We start from the raw sequence: 9,836 nt of genomic DNA, 5'->3' as shown, positions 1-9,836 counted from the left end.
ATTTTGGGTTACTGCATCATTGCTTGAAGGAGATGTCTTGCCTAGAGAGCCACTACAGCCAACTTCACTTCTGAGCAATAGTAGCCAGCAATATCCACACATAGTTGGTGTCTCATCCTGGTGCTTTCTGCCTATATAGTTTGAATTTAAACATTCCTCTTTAATATTAATAAATAACCACCCATTCTGCTAATTTTGTTTTTCCTGCCCCACCCCACATAATAAACAAGAGGTGGCAATATGTTGACACACAGTATTAATCTCACCCATGGAAGCAGTAACGCAGTAAAAATAGGGTTGCCAACTGGCCGGTATTTTACTGGCCTTGCCAGTAAAAATTATGCTTAATGCCAATGTTATTTATAGGGGAAGGATAAAAATGTAGAAAGGACTGCATTTTTTCCCCAAAAAGGTGGCAACCAAAACTACAACTAAAAGATACACAGACAAAATGCTTGATTGATGTCTCTTTGAAAATGTAAAACCATTATGGTTGTCTTGTAGTGTTTGCTTTTTCCTTCTGCCGTTTTCAGATTTGGCTTCTTTTCCGCACTCTCCCTCCTTCCCCCTGCTCCATGCAGCTGCCATCTCCAAAGCATGACTTCTACATGCCTGCCTTCAATTCCTCCTGCTCATTTCCTACCCACTCCTATGCCATGGAGGTAAAAAAGGCAAATTTAAAGACAAGCCTGTTTCCCTTAACAACGCTGGCTAGTACCATGCAGCCAATCCCAATAGAACTGGTATGGGAAGTAACACATTCTGAGCCAGCTACTGAAGGTAGGGTAACAACTGAAAAGCACTGCTTCTTTTCTAACTTTATATTTACTAATATATTAGCTCACTGATCTCTTACTAGGAAACTTCCTAAAAAGCATCAGAATTAGATGAAGGTGGCTGTTTTAAATTTATCAAGGCTAAATAATAAGAAATGTTGAAGGTCTCCCGTAACACACATCTCATCATCCTCAGACCCCTGAGGGTGCAAAGATCTATAGCACCTGCACAATTCCCAGTTCCCCTGCAATGCTAGGGGCTGTATTTATTTAGCACCTGATGTTCTGGTATATCCTCAACATCTGCAAAAACACACATTTTTGTTTGGTTTAAACACATTTTTGTATGGACCATATCTTTTTATATATGTATTTTAAAACTAGTAGTAGTTTTAAATATTGTCCTAATCAAGACACATTTACCTGTTTAACCTAAACCTAAAATTGGGTGTACTCGAAAGTCTGTCCTACAGTGATTGTCTTATTAACCCTCCTAGGAAAATACCAAGCAACACGTAAACTTGACATATCTCACATCACTTAAATTATACTGATCTTGAACAGACTGTCACTCAGCACTAATCCCTGTTACTGTGTAATTGTTGTGTAACAGATTAGGAAACAAATTATCAGAAAGAGATGATAGACCTCCATAACTGCAATAATGTGTTTACTGACCAGGCCTGTAACAGCGTTCTCAGTAACTTTGTAATGTTTGGTTCTGCATTCTTTGTGTTCTCAGTTTGCCAAATCAGTCAGCACTTGGTTCTTTATGTAATAGTAAATGATGTGTGCACAGTAAAAACCTCTATGTCCACCCTTTCAGATGCCTCTTGTTTGTGGAATTATTGCATTAATAATGTTGTAGCATTCATATGGGCTACATAGAGATGTACAAGCAGATACAAGCACAGCATCTAAGTAAAGGCAAAGACAAGGGGTATGTTGAACATATTGTAGGCCGCATTTCTCAGTGGAGGAGCGAGTCCAGGGTCTAAAGCAGGTCTGGACTTGGAGTGAAAATGGGCTGGCATTCCAAGTACAAATCAGTCCACCACCAGGCTACTAAATACCATTTCATTTTACTGCAGTCCCTCTGGCATTTGCCACAATCCACAGATTGCCCATTTGGCCTGGTCTGTTACTGTTTAAGCCATCAGTATGACCAGTAAGCCAGCTCTCATTTCTATGAATAAATTCAAATATGCAGTTACTGTAAATAAAGCTATTTTCCATATGAATATTGCTGGGTATCCGTGAATGTGTGGCTCTAGCTGATGTCTACCTTCTCTCCAGCCATTGTGGCTCCAACAGTAATTGTCACAGCAAATGCTCACTGACCCATTTTTACTAATCAGTCCTTAGTTGAAGATGAAATGGTTGCAGCTTATAAAGGGCTAACAGCAGTGACTATGGAAATGTTGTATATTTCTGCTCCTAGCAGCTGGAGGATTATGTCAGGATTCTTTTTGTCATAAGATCATTCAAAACTATTTTTGCATCTTATTGTATACATGCTAAAGACAGGTGTATGTTGACCATGAAAATATTCTGTATATAAGGAATGTACTAGTCACAAAGGGGCACTTGTGAATGCAAACTGCAATTTTTTTTTTTATTCACAGTGCTGTATTTTGCCTAGAAGTCAACACAATTACAGACACACTACAAGTTGTGTCAACTGAAAAACCAATGCTATAGAGTGTTTGTTTTTACAAATTCGGAATGAGGATTGTGCCACTTCCAGTGTCTGACTTAAAAATGGCAATGTCCAGGGTTTTCCATTGTCAGTAGGTGCACTGAATGTATATAGACCTTCAATAAATAGTGTTTATATTCGTACAATCTGGCATTCATATTAGCCACGGTTGGCCTAGATTTCAAAAACCTACATGCCCCCTGCATGCATTGAATATATTGTCTATATGCCCAGCCTTTACCTAATCTGAACCTTCTTTGTTAAGCATTCTCTGATCTTACAAGTCTACTTGGCTGTGGTTTTGGTCACAAAAATGGGATTCCCAACCTACCTGTGAGCCACATTAAATGGAAAAAGTGTTGGGGAGCAACACAAGCATGAAAATGATTCCTGATGGTGCCAATAAGAGCAATAATTGGCTATTTAATAGCCCGTATGTGGACTGGCAGCCTACAGAAGGCTCTGTTTGGCATTATATTGGGTTTTTATGCAACCAAAACTTTCCTTCAAGGCCATTGGGAGCAACATCCAAGGAGTTGGTGAACAAAGTTAAATAGGTTGAGTTTGGGTTCTGTATTTTTTTTTAACTGCTCAAGCAACATAGGGCCCAGTTATACTTCCCAACTGTCCAAATTTTAGCGGAACAGACCCAGGCCCAAACAGGAACCTCTGCCCACAGTCTTGGATTCTTATTGAAAAGTCCCTTATTTCGCTTTGATCTCCAGCACTGAACGCCAAAATGATATTAAGTTTTTTAAACTTAATTAGATAAGTATTTTGGCAGAGAGCCCAGAAAACTTATGTTCAAATGTGACAAGCAATCTATTGTAGTGACAAGCAATCTATTGGTACTTCTGTTTGAGGCTCCATTTTTATCCCTGGCATGAAATTTTCAAGAGCTGAGCTGAATAGCATACAAAATGCGTGAGTTGGTCACTGCTGTGCTGAAACAGGAATAATCGCTTGAAGTCCTGTTTCTTTGGAATAAAACTTGATATTATTCCAGCTACATCCAATAGATGGCACCCCTGGTGTGTTCTCTGAAAGGTGGAATCCAACCCTGATAAAATGTTTATTACACCAGTATCAGCTGAAAAACATGCAGAAACAGCTCAGGACTAGGCCAGTGGGGCACCAGGAAAAATCTGGTGGGCCAAGCTGACCCAGACCTGATCCCCACTGGCACTACCTGAGCTTCCTCCCCTGATTGCACCTAATGTAAATATAATGTACACATATGGGGGTGGTTGCAGGCAGCAGGGATCCCTGATGTGGGGGCCCATGGGGGGGTGAAGGGGCTCCCAGGGCAGCAGCCTCAATGGGCCCTGCACCCCCCCCCCCCCCAGTCTGACCCTGTGCAGAAATGCCTATGCAATATGTTATAAATTAAAAGTAAATGCAAAATCTCATTAACAACCATTCCCTCAGGTCACCTCAGCTATAACCATAGTATAAATAAAATGCTAACAAAAGACGGGTTGAGCCATCCCCAGGCAGCCAGCTACACAATCTGTACCAGGAAACGAGATTGGCCATTTACTCCCCAACTCCTAGGGCATAAAAGGTGATTTATTATGACTACAGGGGAGGGCATTGCGTAGTCACTCAGCTACATACTATTGTTAAAAGTAAACATATTGTTTGTTGTACATTGTATTTATAATCTGTATTCTTGTGCCCATACACATAGGCAATGAGTTCCTTTGGACCACAGCAAAATACTAACAGCTTTAACATGATTTGAGGTTTTTTAGCTAAAACTCACAAATTTGAATAAGAGTTACCAAAACTTAAATTTTTCAGGATTTATTAAGCACAGAAAACTTGAAAAACTCAAATGTAACAATTTGGCATCTTAAAGCTAGTAAGTTTATGCAGAAGTCAATGGGAGTTATACTAGCAGAATTCAAGCGATTTTTACAATTTGGGCTTTTTTGGTTGGCAGACTCATTGAAAATAATGAGTAGAATCCTATTGCGCTGTGCTCTGGATTTTATTCACAATTTAGTTTTCGAAATCCAAGGCTTTTAATAAATAAGTGCACATTTGAGTTTGGGGACCTTTCAAGTATTTTTTATCTCCCATAGACTCCATTTTAAAAAAATGATTCTAATTTTTAAAAATAATTTCCTTTTTCTCTGTAATAATAAAACAGTGCCTTGTTCTTGATCCCAACTAAGGTATTTAATTCTTATTGGATGCAAAACAATTTTATTGGGTTTAATTAATGTTTAAATTATTTTTTAGTAAACTTAAAAGCATGGAGATCCAAACTATGGAAAGATCCCTTATCCGCAAGACCCCAGGTCCCAAGCATTCTGGATAGCAAGCCTCATACCTGTATTACATTTTGTGTAATCGCACCTTTATTTTTTAGTATGGAAATATTATTGGCATGTTCTAAATACATAATTGTTGTGGCCTTTTAACATGCACTTTTTTTGTTGTTAAATGCCAGTTTCCTCCTGTGCACTGCGCTATAGTTTATTCTCAGCTCAGGGAGTCTTTAAACAGCAATGGAGAAGATGAAGTCACACAAGAACGTAGTCATGTCCATGTTGAGTCAAATATAGCCAAGGTGATTAATGCTATATTTAAAGAACAAAGCTCCTAAAAATAAAACAACAACAAAAAAGCTTCTGCATATCATATGTGAACCAAATGATATAAACAAATCTTATGGCTTTGGATAAAATGACACCAAAAAAAAATACTGTATATCCAAATACAGGTTGTGAAATTATTTACTTTTTCTGTAATGTCTCAAAAATGTGTGCTTTTATCTGGTATATAAATAGACTGCATTGCATTGAGCAGAATTGAGACATGTTATATCTGCAATGCAGACCAATAGGGACATATCCCAAACATCCAGAGAGTAAAGGTGGCCTGATATCATCTGGGCATGTTTAAAAATCCAATTGGACGAGGACCACATCATCACGTTGCACAAGGTGGACAAATCAGGCTCAGATCCATCGCCAAATGAGTGGATCTAGCAGTATATAGCCACCTTTAGGGCTCTGGCACACGGGGAGATTAGTTGCCCGCGACAAATCTCCCTGTTCACAGGCGACTAATCTCCCCGAAATGCCATCCCACTGGCGAAAATGCAAATCTCCGGTGGGATGGCATACGCGGCGGCACAATTTCAGTGAAATCGCGGAAGTTGCCTTGAGAGGAAACAGGGAGATTTGTCGTGGGTGACTAATCTCCCCGTGTGCAACAGCCCTAACTCACCATAGTAATTTGAGGACCCTGGCACACCAACCTGAGCTGCAGCTAGGGGAGACAGAAGGCAAGCTATTCAATAAGTGACTTTTGGATCCCTAATAAAGTCCTGATACATCCCTAATAGAGTGTTTGCCTTAGTTATATCTTCATTACAGGTATAAGATCTATTGTCCGGAATGCATGGCACCTGAGATGGATTTCTGGATTTATGTACTTTGGATCTTCTTCTAAAGATCATTTAAACATTAAACAAACCCAAAAGAATTGTTTTGCCACCAATATGGATCCATGCAGTTTACTTGGAATCAAGTACATGTATCGGACCCCTTATCCGGAAACCCATTATACAGAGAGTTCTGAATTACGGAAAGCCCATCTCCCATAGTCAAATAATTTTTAAAAATGATTTCCTTTTTCTCTGTAATAATAAAACAGTACCTTGTACTTGATCCCAACTAAGATATAATTAATCCTTATTGGAGCCAAAACAATCCAATTGGGTTTAATTAGTGTTTCAGTTATTTTATCAGCAGACTTATCCAAGCATTCTGGATAACGGGTCCCATACCTGTACAAGGTACAGTTTTTTATTAGAAAAAGGAAATTTGAAAATTGAAGCAGACAGCTAAAGCTGAGTTTCTATGGGAACTAGCAATGCCATCTCTTCACTGCCTTCTAGACTGGGGGCCATGTTTGGTAATCTTAGCTTAGAACAACTGAGCATGCCCACAAGCCAACAGCCAAAGCAAACTCCTGATGGAGGGGGCCGAGTGGGTTACAGGAAGAGAAGCAAATCTAAGTGATTAAGGAGATGTTGCAGCCTTACTATTAATCTCTGGGCAACCAGTGTGGCAGGTATTGAAAGATTTCAAAGAAGCTGTTCACTGATTACATTTTTGTGTGTGGGGTTTACATGTCCTTTAATTTGAAGCTTGCTGGATAATGGGTTTCCAGATAAGGGATCCCATACCTGTACACGATTGCTGGAAAACTGTCTTCTGGGTTTTGAAGTCCAGGGAATGAGAGATATCGAATAAGCACGTGTATTGGGTTGGGTTGCAGTTAAAATTAAATAAAATGGATGCAAACAAGCACAATTTTATGCATATCAAGACATTTCTCTGCAGAAATTCAATATATGTACAGAACTGTGTTTTTCTTTAGCATGCTACATCATTCTTTGGAACTCAGTATTCTGACTCATTTCCTATGATTCTGCAGTACATTATTCTATATTACATAATATCTATATTTTTACTAATTTATGGAGAGATTCTAGACAAATATGGTTTGTTACTTTTTCAGATAGCTGTTAAACAAACACCTAAATAAGTGGAAGAGATGATAGATGGAAAGAGGAATGAAACTAAATGTATTACCAATTCTTCCCTGGTGGAGCATGAAGCTTATCTAACATATAAAATCTGCTTTTCTTTCTGGAAATGTAAGGTGGCTTAAGCTTTATGTGCAATTGCTTGGTATATGGGGAAATGAATACATACTGTATATACACAGAGAATAGATCGCCTCACTTGACATTTGCTGAATCAGAAGCTCTGTCAAGCTAAAAGAAAACATGGGTGTGACAAAATGTATGTTTCTCAGTAGCTTTACTTTACAGCACAGGTCAGGTTTAAGAGAGGCACTGTTTGGTTTTCCCTTGATCAGAAAACCAGAAAGACTTTCATTCCTTAAATTCCACTTATAAACTAAGCACTATCATTCCAGAAATTTTTCTAATTAAATCCCACCTTTGCCCCATCCAACCAACTTCACACACCCTCCTTACATGCCCGGACTGGCAATCTGTTAATTCTGGCAAATGCCATGGGGGCTGCCATAAGAAGCCATGGCCAGTCACTATTTAGTGGGCTGGTGGGGAGCTGTTTGTGTTGCTGCTTATTTAAAGTCCAAGGTCCTATTTTGAATCATAGTCCATAGCCTCCTGTGCCTAGACTAAAGGCAAATCTCAACATTATGTCTGGTCTTTGGGGTGGGTGACTTGTAGCACTGCCCAGGAATCCATATAAAAGGGGAATGTTGGTGTGACCCTTAGCCTTCTGTATGTACAGTTGTATTACACAAGTTACAATAAACTTATTTTTAATTATTAGACTCAAAGTATAAGGTCAAAAGGCCATACATCAACCTTCAAAGCTCACAGCTTGGTACATGGGCACATGCATGTTTTGCAGTAGATGCTGGAATCCTCTATACCAGGGATCCTCAAACTTTTTAAACATGGGGCCAGTTCATGGTCCCTCAGACTGCAGAGGGGCCGGATTCTAGTCCTCAAATTACGCCTCCTCGCGTTCTCGGCCCACTCCCTGCTGTGTCCTCCCGCTCACCGCTGGGTCCTCAGGCTCCCTGCTCCCCCGCTGCATCCTCCGGCTCCCTGATCACCCACTACGTCCTCCGGCTCCCTCATCACCCGCTCGCCACTGCGTCCTCAGGCTCCCTGCTCCCCCGCTGCGTCCTCTGGCTCCCTGCTCCCCCGCTGCGTCCTCCGGCTCCCTGATCACCCACTACGTCCTCCGGCTCCCTGATCACCCGCTCCGTACTGCATCCTCGGGCTCCCTGCTCCCCCGCTGCATCCTCCGGCTCCCTGATCACCCACTACGTCCTCCGGCTCCCTGATCACCCGCTCCCTACTGCATCCTCCGGCTCCCCCGCTGCATCCTCCGGCTCCCTGATCACCCACTACATCCTCCAGCTCCCTGATCACCCACTGCATCCTCCAGCTCCCTGATCAACCGCTCCCCACTGCGTCCTTAGGCTCCCTGCGCCCCCGCTGCATCCTCCAGTTCCCTGATTCACTGTTTCCTGCGGCTCACTGACCACCCACTGCATCCTCCGGCTCCCTGATCACCCACTGCGTCCTCTGGCTCACTGACCACCCACTGCGTCCTCCGGCTCCCTGATCACCCACTGCGTCCTCTGGCTCACTGATCACCCACTGCATCCTCTGGCTCACTGATCACCCACTGCATCCTCTGGCTCCCTGATCACCCACTGCATCCTCCGGCTCCCTGATCATCCACTGCATCCTCTGGCTCCCTGATCACCCACTGCATCCTCTGGCTCCCTGATTACCCACTGCATCCTCCGGCTCCCTGATCACCTACTACATCCTCTGGCTCACTGATCACCCACTGCATCTTCCGGCTCCCTGATCACCCACTGCGTCCTCTGGCTCCCTGATCACCCACTGCATCTTCCGGCTCCCTGATCACCCACTGCGTCCTCTGGCTCCCTGATCACCCACTGCATCTTCCGGCTCCCTGATCACCCGGTAGTAGCCAGGGGTAAGGACGCAGCAGGGGCCGGGTAAATTACCTTGGGGGAGGATCCCTGCTCTATACAGTGTGTGTGTCAGACTGGAACCCCAGGGGCCCACCAAAAAACCTTAAACCATGGGCCCACTCTCTAAAATATTTTTCCTCCTTTCCTCACTCAACATCTTTATTCTCCTATTATTTTTAATTACATTTTAGAATCTATCCTTATTTGTTGTTCCTTTTTGTTCCCATTCAGAAAAAGAGAATAACCACGAAGTAGGCCAAATGGTTAGGAGAGGGAGGGTACTCTGACTCCTGGGCCCACCGGGAGTTTTCCTGGTATCCTGGGGGGCCAGTCCGACACTGGTGTAATGGTGATTATTTGCTGTGAACTTTTACCCATCACAATTCTTCTGCATTCTGATTTGGCTTGTTACTAACTTCCCTCCTTGCAGGGCCATTAATTCAATCTAATCTTCGATAATCTTACTGGCATGTCTGGAGTTAATGGAGTGTTCATTGGCTATTTTTCCGTAATCTTAATGGCATGTCTAGACTAATCTCCCCAATGCCATCCCACTGGCGAAAATGTAAATCTCCGTTGGGATGGCATACGCGGCGGTTTCCTCTCAAGGCAACACAGAGATATTAGTAGCAGCTACTTGTCGGGGCTACTAAAAAAGACAATGCTGATCATTTACTGATAATTGTCTCTATAAGTGTTTTAGCAGAGGCAATTCTCAGTATTTTCTGGGTAAAGTAGCCTTTAAAAAGAAGCTGCTACTAGTAGACAAATATGTGTGTCTTTACCCGAGTGGCAAGGAAACTGTCACTAATCTCCGTTTGTCA

This window comes from Xenopus tropicalis, chromosome 4 (genome assembly GCF_000004195.4).
Source record: "Xenopus tropicalis strain Nigerian chromosome 4, UCB_Xtro_10.0, whole genome shotgun sequence".
Taxonomy (NCBI): Eukaryota; Metazoa; Chordata; class Amphibia; order Anura; family Pipidae; genus Xenopus; species Xenopus tropicalis.
Note: the sequence above shows the minus strand (reverse complement) of the source record.